This window comes from Equus asinus, chromosome 22 (assembly GCF_041296235.1).
Source record: "Equus asinus isolate D_3611 breed Donkey chromosome 22, EquAss-T2T_v2, whole genome shotgun sequence".
NCBI lineage: Eukaryota > Metazoa > Chordata > Mammalia > Perissodactyla > Equidae > Equus > Equus asinus.
The window spans coordinates 28,122,012-28,134,842 of NC_091811.1; the positions used below are offsets into that span (position 1 = coordinate 28,122,012).

General features: G+C 32.8%; 1 protein-coding gene across 11 annotated transcripts in view; it reads right to left on the minus strand.

Moving 5' to 3' along the window:
- LMO3 (LIM domain only 3) overlaps positions 1-12,831 on the minus strand; it is a 75,215-nt gene that overhangs the window by 35,751 nt on the left and 26,633 nt on the right. The gene's annotated exons all lie outside the window — the stretch shown is intronic.

The window sequence follows — 12,831 nt, forward strand, 5'->3', positions numbered from 1 at the left end:
TGTAATCCGTACACAGTTGGCATCAAATATTACTGGATGCAGATTTGTTTTTAAAATGGTAAAATTAGATAATACATCTCATCTAAATTCATGGAATTTTCTCCTCTAATAATAGCGCCATGTGATAGCTTAAAAACACATGCTTTATCATCTTTCAGTAGCAGTTTACTCATTAGAACATCCTGTACATACTCTTCTGAAATCCAACATATCTCGTCCCATCTCACATTTGGTTATTTTCCTTCTCAAAAGGCCTTGTTACAAATCTAATGCATTTAGCGACCAAACTAAGCCCATAAGGGTACTTGGACAATAGCTTACATTTTAAATTGTAGTAATTGTGGGTGCTGCTGACTTGTCAATCTCAAATATATTTATAAGCTACACACACAAAAATGAAATGAACAAAGTGATTCCGATTAACCAGCTCTGACTACACATTTGAAGAAAATCACTGGGTGTGCCTAGGATCCAATGCTAACAATTTGTTACGCACGGCAGTGTTACAGCTTTCTAAATGGTAAGTAACCGCTTAAAAATTCCGAAGCATTCTTAAAATGTTTCACTTAAACATTTCTGCAATAAAATCTTATTGAACTGTTGCTTTCATTAATTTTCTACAGACTAGAGAGCAAGGAATTCAAGTTCGATTTTTTTTTCCTTTTAACTTTGCCTACTACTAGCAAATAAACTGTGCCTCTTTTTTAAATAAACCCTTGTCCTTGAGTTTTGGCCCCTTAATAGTAGCCTACATGGTTGACTACCCTTGGTGTTAAATTTTCTTAAATTGTATTTCTGTCAGTGTATCATTTTTTTAAGCAATGGACCCTATAATAGCAAGCACTGGTCTGTCAGGAGTGCATTTTAACAGCACGACACAGGTATTTTTCACTACAGGAGACAAACAATGATATGTATTACATGCAGTAAACACTGCCTTTGGTACGTAGGGTTCTCTTACATTTATCTGTCTAAAATCTCACTGTGTCCTGAATAGGGGGTTGTGGGGGAGGGAGAGAAAGTCTGTCTCATACTAATGTTGCCAGTGGCTATAGGGTAGCTTTAGAAAGAGTCCACATGCAATGCCACATTTCTCAAGAAACAAAACCTTCATTTAATATTAAATGAACATAGCAAAACATATCAGCTCAAGCTTGGAAAGCCCTTTTCTTTCAAACAACCACCACTTCTTTTACAACTCTTTTCCCGAGTATTGGTATTTCCCCCTTTTTCTTCACAAGTATCACTACCTAGTAACTTTCAATTAAGCTTAAAAAGCTATTGAGAAATAATAGTGCTCTCTAAATTGGGGATGCGTAAATCCCAGGGATGTTTAAACAATTATTAGCATTTCTATTTCTATTTATTTTATATCTTATCCTTTAAACATTGTTTTCCAAATTTAAAAAATGTACAGTGGAGTATTTATGTTTTAGAAATATATATTTAAATTGAAGGTGAACACTTAAACTTCTTTAGGAATAAAGACAAATAAAATATTTAGAGAACACTGTGAAAAGGAATATCAGTAAAAAGATATTGGCATTCAATTGTCCTTGCCGCTTGAGGAAAGAGACAGAAAAATCAGGACTATAAAGGAAAGCTAAAGCAAGCTAAAATTTTATGTATAATTCTACCCTATGGGATATTAAATATAATGCTTTACAAGGCCATAGAACTTCCACATGCTAAAATGTGGAGCGCGTGGGCATGTAAGATATTTAAAACAACTACCACTTCAGTTACAAAGAAAATCATATGTTCGGTAATTCCCTGAAAGATTCAAATTCATCTTAATTTATGTAAAATATACTATAATCTTAATTTAACAACCCATTCCAGTTTCCAGTAACCTCCCTTGTTAAATATTTTTTCCTATATGGCTTCAGGTACACATGGTATTTAGGCATTTCTTCATCTATCTTCTTTGTAGATGAAAAGTTAGTAAAAACTCTAATTATAGTAGTAGCCTCTCATATTCTTGATTATTAATCACTCTTAAACTTCATCTTAATCTGTTTCTTTAATCTTCTGCTCATGTTTAATTTTCCAACTGTCTTATCTTCATAACTCAGTGCTATTCTTCCCTCATAACAACAGAAGCCCATAACAACAGAAGTTGGCCAGTGTGTTCAATTCTTTCCCTATGGTGTTTCACTGATACCCCCTGACACGTCTATGAATGGGCCTGTTATTCCTATTTACAGATCAGTAAACTGAGGCTTGGAGAGGTTGAGTAACTTGCCTAGGATCTATAGCTGGGACATAGCAGAACAGTCCTTCAAATCTGGATTCCTCACCATTAGGCCAGTTCACATGCCTCTGAAACCTCTGGATTAGATCTCACCTCACCTAATTTGGGAGATGTTTAAGGAATTAGCAAGATCTGGTGAGACATTTTTCTTTTCATAAAGTGACATTCACAGAAGGTAAAAACCAGCAGATAAATGCCTCATAACAGCAATATATGACTAATTTGCCATTAATAACAGTTGGTGGGGGAGAAGCAACACTCAATGTGGTTGAATAATGAGAAACACAGTGAAATAACTTGAAGTACACCACATGCATTAAAACGAATGTAGGATAAGCTCGTGACTTTAGAATCACAGTAAAAAACTGAAATGTGGTGAAAATAAAGGCTCTGTTTATTACTCAGCAGATCAACCCTCAAAGGAAAATCAAACATATTTTAAAAAATTTTAATCTCAAAATGTATAGCTTTTTCGCAGGTTACTGAAGAAATCCACAGTTAATCAAGACGACAAAGCATTTAACACTTTCAGTCAAATAAGCACGTTATCTCTGTTGCAAAGATAATTGTTAGTTTAATAACTATCACTGACAAGATAAAACACCAAGTAAACTATTAGGTCATGATCAGGCAACTTTTCCTTAAAATCAAGCTTAGATTGATCCATTTTGGAAGATGAGAATCACAAGTGATTAGGAATATAGATCTTCAACTCAACTAGAACAAGATGGCACTTACAACAGACGTCCCATCCACCAAAAGTATAGGAGGGCTGCTAAAAATTATAACACAAAAACACACTGAGGATGCAGAGCGACAGTAGGAATTAAGACTTGTGAAGCCATCGGGCCACCACCTCCCAGCTTTCTGAAAAGTATGTTTTGAATTTGTTTGTGCATGAGGTATAGATGGCTGCTGTTTGGAAAGCTCGCCCATTCCGCTGTGGCACTTTCTAAGATTCAAGTAACATCAGCATAGCTTCTCAGCCAATACCCTTGATGCATCCGAGCCCATTTTATAACTATAAATCTAGGCTCAAGCACTTTGACTTGTATTTAACGTTTTACTTAAACTTTTTAATTTTTAAAAGTAAAGAATTTGTATATACATATCCCACTCTCGCAAACAGGAATGCATATTAATCTTTTAGTTTTGAAGATTAATGCTTAGCTCTTCTTGAGGTGCTACTAAAATTAGTGAGCTAAGGTTACATTAGGGGTGAGAAACATAAGTATAAACAGAACACATATAGCATTTGTCTCATCTCATCAAGGATGCGATTAAATAGTTTTAAATAACAATATGTCTTTGATGTATTTTCTCTAAATGCTGCATTTGGAAATATTTATGATAATTAGAGCACATATGTTATTTTAAATGTTTCATATTAGAAAAGAATTCAATTAAATAAAACTTGGTTTGACTTGAAAAATAATTTAAAAAATCATCATTCAGACCTAGAATAACTGATGTTTCCACTTCAATAGCAGAAAATTGGCAACCTTTGAAAAATCCACATCTTTGCAGTTTTTATTAGTAAGTATTCAAAAAATATCAATTACCTTGTGATCAGGACAGAGTTTAATGACACCTTTGGCCACGGTGTCACCCTCATGCGTGCTGCATGGCAGCTCGAGCTCATCAATATGAGGATTCCTTGGTATTTCACACTGAGATATTATGATGTATAAATAGTCCATTAACGATTTTAGGAGATGTATATAGATGTGTTGACTTAAACATACAACCATACCATCACCCATGAATTAGCAACAGATAGTTAAGTGACGAAATCCTAAGGTCTTCTTGAAATTCACATTTCACAACTACTACTTAATCACACAGTGTCATCCTCCAGGCCAAATAAAAAGACATCCAAAAGAAAACTACCAGTAAATAATAAATGAAAACTAATCCCATTCAAATTAGTAGATGAGTTCTGCAATCCTAAACAGAATTCAGTTCATAGCAGCCTAACTGAATGTTTCAGAGTGGTTCTCAAATTGAAGTATTACCACCTCTTTAGAGGACATTTAGAAAAGTATAGGGGCATTCTAGGTTGTGACAGCAACAGGGGACACCATAGGACCACACAGTGCCTGCCTCTAACCCTTTCCTCTTCTGCTCTCACTCACTCTAACCACATTAGCATCCTTGATGTTCCTCCAACACAGCAGAAAAGCTCCCATCACAAGGCCTTAGTACTGGTTGTTCCCTATTCCAAGAATGTCCTTCCTGTACAACCCTGTGGCTAGCTCCTTCACTTTCTTCAGGTCTTTACTCAAGTCTCCATCTTAACAAGACTGTCCCTATCTGCCCTGTTTACTTTTTCAAATCCTTATCTCTCTCTCTGTCTCACACACACACAAGCACGATTGTGCATTAATATCAATTTTGCAAACCTTATATACTGTTCTATTTTTCCCGTAGCGTTTACCATCTCCTAATGTACTCAACACTTATTTTGTTGACATCTGTTTCCTCTAACTAGAACAGAAATTCTACAAGGGGAAGAGGTATCTCTGTGCTTTATTTAGTACTATATACTAGGTCTTTGTACAGTACTTAGAGTACATAGAATAATGATGCATGTTGAAAGGGAAAACGGGGACCAAGTATGCTAGGCATTTTGCAAGGGGTGTCAACTGTATATCTGTTGATAGCTTACCAATACCTGTGATAAGAGATGAAACGATGCAAACAGCATGAAAGTTACAGAGCTAACTATCTTACTCTGCAGCCAAAATATAACTGTGAAGCTCGAAGCTCAGCTTTTAAAATAGGACTACTGGCTAAAAAAGGATTTTTACAGAGCCTAGTTTTTATTTATTATTTGTAACCTGCCTTCTTCAGAAATTGTTCTAATCTGTCTTGATTATACCTATTCTCATTCTCTTTATTGATTTCGTGGGCCATAACTAAACTCTTTATATATTTTACTTAGTTATTCAACAACAATGGTGACTTCATCAGTTGTAGAAAACTTGAAAAATAACTTTCCTTTAAGTTTCTCCCAAATTTCCAGGACTGACTACCTTATTCTTTACATAGTAAAATATTAATAACTTTATATATTATATAAAATCAATTAGAATTATAATATTCTACATTACTCATAGGAATGAACTTTTGGCACTCAAACATTTGTTAAGTGACTAAATGGTGTTCATTTTTTAACTGTTAGAGCAAGAGAAAACATGTAATCATAATACAAATCCCAATACTACCCACTCAGCAAGGATGCACTGTGGAGAGTAGGGATTCTTGAGCTCACAACATTTCTAAATTTCTTTTCCTAATAAATGGCCACAGGAAATACTAGTTTATAAGTTTTAAGGTAATTCAATATCTTATAATTTCTTTGTGTCTCTCAAAGCACAAATGATCCCTCAGTGAATATTCACGTGCAATACTTACAGGCTTTAAAATTATGTTCACAGTATAGTTGAACTTCTCACCTGCAAAATACAAATAAATCTGCCCAATGAAACTAATTCCCATATTTCGTGTTAGACGTTATTATTACTTTTTCCATCTGCCTCTCCCACCCCTGCCCCACCTACCCAAGGAAAGAAACAGGTGCTAACCACTGATCTTGCCCAGTCTAAGATGTAGCTGTTGGCCAGAATATATCTTTATTGAGCAGGTGATAAACACAAAATAAGCATCATGCTCAATGCCATAAGGCATGTCAAAGTACAACAGCCTTGATCCTATTATTTTTGGTGAAACGTGAGCAATCTATCAAAGGACATTACTTAATAGGTTACAAAATCTTTTAAAAAGAAGAAAAAGGATAAAATAATTTCAAGAATTGTATGCATCTCCTGTTAGAATTGCTATTAAGAGAAACATAGTATTGTTCTAAAAGTTTTAGAAAATAAGAATAAGCTAGCAATGTCTAAAATCTGCTTTTCTCCCCATGAAGCTGCCTGTTGGAATCCCACGGCATAAATGAGATGGAAATTTATTTTTTCTCTGTGGTATTTAGATTACCATTAAATGTTGGCATTAGCACATTTTATGAAGTTTCCTGCCCCCTTACTAGTCCTTGTCATATCTGATATTTATGTTTACTAAAACTGATTTTCTGTTTTTATTAATAGGATGGGTTTAATGTAGCCGATGCTTTACTGCATTAGTAATAACAATTTTACTTAAATATGGCTTTGGTGTACTCCTCTGCAAATAATCTTTCAGTTCCTAAGAGTCTTTTATTTTCCCAGTAGCCCAGTTGGAGAGTTTTTAATATTAAATTGAATCATAACAACACATGCTGGTTAGATTCTAACTTACTACATGCAGCTTAATGTTAATTTTCCAACTTCAAATCACTGATCTGACTATTCCAAGATGATTATTTATCTCAAGTGTGATTTTGCTTTAAACTAGGGAAGTCCACAACTTTTTTTATGATGTAAAAAGAGGTTTTTGTATCATTAAAAAGCTAACACTATGGAGGAAAAGAATTCAGCAAAAGATTTAGAATCTTTACAAAACTACAAAAGATATATTGTTGGGAAGGAAAAGGTCTATCAAGAAGTTTTGACACTATATGGCAGAAAGCAGAATGGATAGGTGGGGGATGTGGGTGGTGTGTGAATATAGTAAATATGTTTGACAAATATAATGAAAGGGTATGCTTGTCCTAATTCCTTTAGAGAAAAGTTATTAATATTGTTAATAAGGGGCCAGAAAACCTTCAGTAAGGAAAAGAAATTGCTTTGGGTAAGAAATGCAAAATCTAAATGCCACATTTCTTGCTTCACAATATAAACTCCCACTTCAAAATAAATTTCTTATAAATATCTCGAAAAGGGTACCCATATGGTTAATCATTAAAACAAGTATGTTACGATCATAGAAACAGAATGGAACGGACAGTATCAAAATCCATCGGAGCTGAGAAAAACAGAACTGGGTGATAAAAATCACGAGGGAATAAATTTAGGCATTCTATAGGATTAGAAAACTTATCTTTCCTCTTAGAATGGTAAGCACTCTATAAGAATAAGTCAGTACTATCGTTTACAATACTAAGAAATTAGCTGGCTTCAAGCATCTGAATTTTACAAGTCTTAAAGCCTGCCAAACTATGGGAATCTGGGGAAAGTCAATTATGACAAAAGTTAATGTTCATTCTAAGGTTTTATAGATTCTAATATCTGTATGTGCAGCATACAGATATACACCTACACCTCTTTAAATGCTTAAGGGGAAATTCCACCTCAGTTGGAATAATCACTTATACAAACCAATTTAAAAAATTTAAAGGAAAGGAAAACATTTTTTTAAAGAGACACGGCTAATGCAAATGTTTAAAAAAAAAATCTTGTCAATTGAATAGAATACTGCTGTTTTTATTTTTACTTTCTTTGTATTCAAGATCTTGTCCTGTATTTGCAACTCATATATTTTAACATTTATTGATAAAAGTTAGAATGTTAGCTAATTTTTTTTTTTTTCTGGAAAATGGGATGAGGTTGCAGTACATAATTTTGAATAAGAGAAGACATTCTCATAGGAACTGGAAAATGTTTTCAAACCAAATACCAAAAGATTTCAATGACTCACAGTGTAATGAAGAAAAATACAGTGGTCGTTTAGGTTGGTTCAATTGTTCTTTTAGGCTATACAATTTTTATGTGAGACCAAAATACTGCACTACACAGTACATTTCTACAATGCGTATATTCATCAAAACCATTTGCAAAAGGACTACTTTCAGCATATTTTAAAAATGAGATTCCTTAGTAAATTATGTTTATGCAGTCAAAACACAGCATTAAAATTTATTATTAGTCACTTAATGGAAGTTAATGACGAGTTTATAAATGAAGTGCTGGCTTACTTTGATATACTCTCAGAGCAACCAAAAATAGAGATTCTTTTCCAGAGTTCTATGTCTTTATAAAATGCAAAATAAGCACTTTTAGCAATTCTCAAATGTACTTCTTCCAGATGCATTTAATCCTAAATATATTTGTAGAAACAGAATATTTTTCTGCTAAGTCAGGTATGTCTGACTTATCCATCTCATGTGTAAAAACTATCCAAACTGAAGTACTACATGCTTTATAAAAAGATAAAAAATAGTGAAGATATAGAAACAGTGTGAAGTATTTTTGTATTTTAATATTCTTGTGGGGGGCGGTATTTTCAGTGAAAATACAAGTCTATAAAACAAACCAAAACAACAAGCCACAAAACTGAAATAACTAGCTACTTTAAATACTCATTCACTGAAAATAGATGCATCACAGAATTAAGGACAAAAAATATTTTAGATAAATTTACAAATATGAAATCCTGTATGTAGATGAAATATTTTTAACAGAGATTGTTACAAAGCAGTTGTCACTCAGGAAATCTAGTGTGAATCCACACATTTTTTCCGAATTGAGGGGCACTCTATCAAAGTTCTGTACAAAACAAAATTATCACTTGATTTGTACTAGTCCATGAACGCATATCATCTAAAAGGTTTGAAATAGAATTCAGTAGTGCTTTCCTATAATAAATGGAAAAATGCACTTAAAGCTTTTTATAAAGCTATAAAGTATGATAATTTACAAGGAATATAAAGTATTTTTTAACAGACTATGTTGTCTAACACACTCATATGCCAAAATATTTCATAATCTAAGATTAGCTTAGATATTTAAATATAATAAAAGTTATTACTATAATAAAGTAAGAAAGCTCAAATGAAGCTCGTAGAAAACAAAGTTTATTTGGGACAAGTTTCATTCCATGCAAAAGCTTAAATTTTCAGAATCTAAAACAATAAAAAGTGCTTTTTCAAATAACAATAATGCAATGTTTTCTGGGGAAGATATTTTTAATTCCCTAATATTAAAAAGGTGACAATGAAGGAAAAAAACTGAACACTTTACTCAACATTAGAAAAGAACCTGTGCAGTGAATTGTCAGATAAAATAATGTTAACAATATATTCATGTTTACTTTCAAGGCCTTAATTATGTACTAATATAAATTTAATCATATAAAAATTGAGGCACTAGGGTTGATCAGTGTGAAATAAGTTATAGCTAGATTAATGCTCTATGCAGCATTTCATTTTAATTTTCTATTTTAAAGTTATTATATTATTATATTAAAGTATATAAAATTTGTAGTCAGCATAGCAGCTTCGAATCCTTTTTGTTAATTGGCAAGTACGGTGGAGCATTAAGCATCTCTCTTTCCCCATAGTTTCATTTAAACAAATCATCCTCATATATAAAAATAGCAAATTGCATTAAATTTTATATAAGACATTTTCATCTTGCCATATAGGAAGAGCTATAAGCAGCTTCCATGGCACATAGCACAGCAAACAGCTTTGAATACACTCTCTGGTAAAATACTATTTGTAGAGACAGAAGATACAGCCTATATCGACTTAATGCTTAAAATATACCACAAGTAAGAGGTTGCAGGCTTAAATAAAAAAACAAGCAAAAATTGCCCAAAAGCTTAAGTGGTAAGTTCTAATATTCTTTACTGCCTCCAAGTTGAAAAGTATTTTGTCATTTCTCCTAGTTCTGACTGCTCAACACTTGCCACAAAATCTTAATTCTAAAGCTCTGATTATATATTAACTACTTCATTCATATTTTCCAGACTAAAATATGGATGACAGATAGTTTAACAGTGACTACAGTCTTGTAAACATCATTACTAAAACTGTGCTATTTTTACACAAAAACTGTTAATCTACTTTAGGCATTCTATTAGTTCTGAACTCTAGCTCAAGGTACAAAGATGCTTCCATGTCTAATTTGTCATAAGCTCAACTTTTAAAAATAAGAAAGTTATAAATGTAGTGGATATGTTTTGAACAGATACATTTCTGGGTCTTGGCATATAAATATTGATGGGCAGATTGACTTCATGGTTTAAGTCAGAAAGCATGTTAATAGAGGAAGTTTTTAAAAGTCAGTCCTTCTGTTCCTTTATCTAATGAGTTTCCGAAGGCGGAGAACATCCTACAAACTGGCGAATTCTCTCTCATCAGATATGTGCATTTTATATTCTACAGAAAAATAAAAGATAATATACCAGCCCCATCATGGAAAGTGAACTGTCAAGATCTGAAACTCAGGACATAAATGTAAAATCTTTTCTTCTTCTTTAAATTATAGCTAATTGTGCCACAAAGGAGAAAAAAGATCAGAGAGAAATCAAATTTACCACAATAATAGTTTGTATAAGCCTTAAGAAAATATCTTATGATTTAAACTCTTTATTCATCATTCATAGAACTTGTAAAAACATGTCATCGCTATCACTACTCAAAGTAACGCAAAATAAAAAGTTAGAACTTCAAGACTTGTTCAGCATTAGAAGTGTTTTCTGTTTTCTTTTTTGAAAGAAGTTAATGAAGTTAAATACAATTGGTAAAAATATTTCACTCTTCTCTCAATATGAAAAACTTATTTAGCACAGGATAATATCTATAACCAATAATTTACAAGTACAGATAAACTATTACTTTTTATCATTTTTCATATTCTTACTTAGATGCCTAGAGATTTAGACAGAGTAATACAAACCTGTAAGTTATTTATGGCTTGTTTGGTGCCTCAAAGAAATTACATATATCTAAACACCAAAAACAAAACCAAACCACTTTTTAATAGTATTTAAACATTATGTATTGACTGTGCAAAATACAAAAAAGGAAATGTGAAATAAAAAGGAAATAAGAAAAATTATTTTCAAAGCTCAGGAAAATAGCCATAGACAACTACTTGCTCACTAATCATATTACAGATTTTGTGTAATTAATAAGCAATTAGATAGTAACAATTTTAGGTGCACCTCCCTTTTTCCCTTAATTTCATCCATTACCTAAAATTAGGCCTCTCACACAGCAGGCATTCAAAAAACATTTTTGGATGACTATTTATACAGATCCAAAGAAATTAACTAGTAAAGAAAATTTGCTTAATTGTATTTGTCTATTTGACATTCAGAATCAGATTACTTTAATTTGCCAGTCAGAGACACATGCTGTTGAACATCGACACAATTTCATTGAGATACATGCTTTCCACATAAAGCTAAATACCACATCTGCGGGATAATCTATAACACGAAACAGTGTTTTACACACATACCACTTCCTCATTTCACTCATGCAATTTTTAAGTGTTGATGAATTACTCATTGACAAAGAAGTCATGTTATATACAGCAAACCTTCAGTTTAAATAAGGGATAAGCTTGCTGTTAACAACTTGGTTCGAAATGTTAACAGCCCTTAGGCTGTTAACATAACAACTAGCCATTAATATGGTAATAACCAATTTAACAGGAAATTGTACTCTGAAAAATGAATATATTGGCCATCGGGACCAGGGTTTCTATTTGAAAGAGTTTCTATTTGAAAAAGAAAAATAAGTTAACGAGCATTAAAACTTTGAGCCTATCAGAAATTAACTAAAAGTTCTATCATAAAAAGCAACACAGAGAATCTTTCAGAGATAGATAAGGATTTCTGAGATGAAAACTATTTTGATAAATTCCCTCCAACAACACACTTACTTGAGACTTTCAAATAGCAGTTTAACATCATATTTTTATGACCATAGGGAAGAATAACGAAGCAAGTCTAAGGTTACTTTCTCTGCTCGCTACTCTATTGACAACCACCAAAAACAGTTTCACTCACAGTACAGGCATTTCACTAGCAAATTTATAATTTGATTTAAAAAAATCCAGATATTTCAAGAGACTTTCTTCAAATTTTACTCAATTTTTGTCTTTATTGCTTACTAGAACACCTTAATCTTGCCCAGACTGTATCAACTCCTTGCTTTGGAATTGCTGTAAAATAAATCCACCTGAGATACTGCACTTGTAAACAAATGTAAAAGTCAAAAAGGGTCAAAAAGCTATGGATATTGGTTAGTAAAGATAAAGCAAAACTGGGAAGCAATGTTAAATCACTAAAAGCAAATACAAATGCTTTATGTGGAAATGAGGCTCTAATTCACAATGAGCACAGGAGAAATTTTGATTTCAAAGAGGAAAGTTCAAAGACTGCAGTTCTAAAAGAATTCACAAAATAAATTAATTCTGATTAGTTGTGCCACCACAATGAGGGAATTTCTAGCTATAGAGAGTCACTTCCCATTGTTGGCACTTGCTCCTGTTTTGCGCACTCAGGGAACACAGAGAAGTTGTAACAAGTGGTCATAATTAGTCAGGAGGCTGTCAGATGAGGACGTCGTAAGAGGGGGAATAGTAGAATCTGATAAACACTACTGCTGCATTCATCCTCTTCCACTAACGTTAATCAAACAATATATTTTCACACATAAAGGTTAAATTGGACTGAATATAACTGAATTATACACTCAGAAGCACCAAATTCCCTAGAAAACACCCTCAAAATGACCACGATGGTTAAGGAGTTACTGCTGATTGATAAATTTTGTGTCATGAGGGGAAAAAATTCCAAATAAATCGCTTGATGTCAGACTAGAAAAATGATTAATTGTGTCAAATATGAAAACCCAAATGATGCCATACATCATTTCTCTAATTTGATAGATCCTACTGTATTAA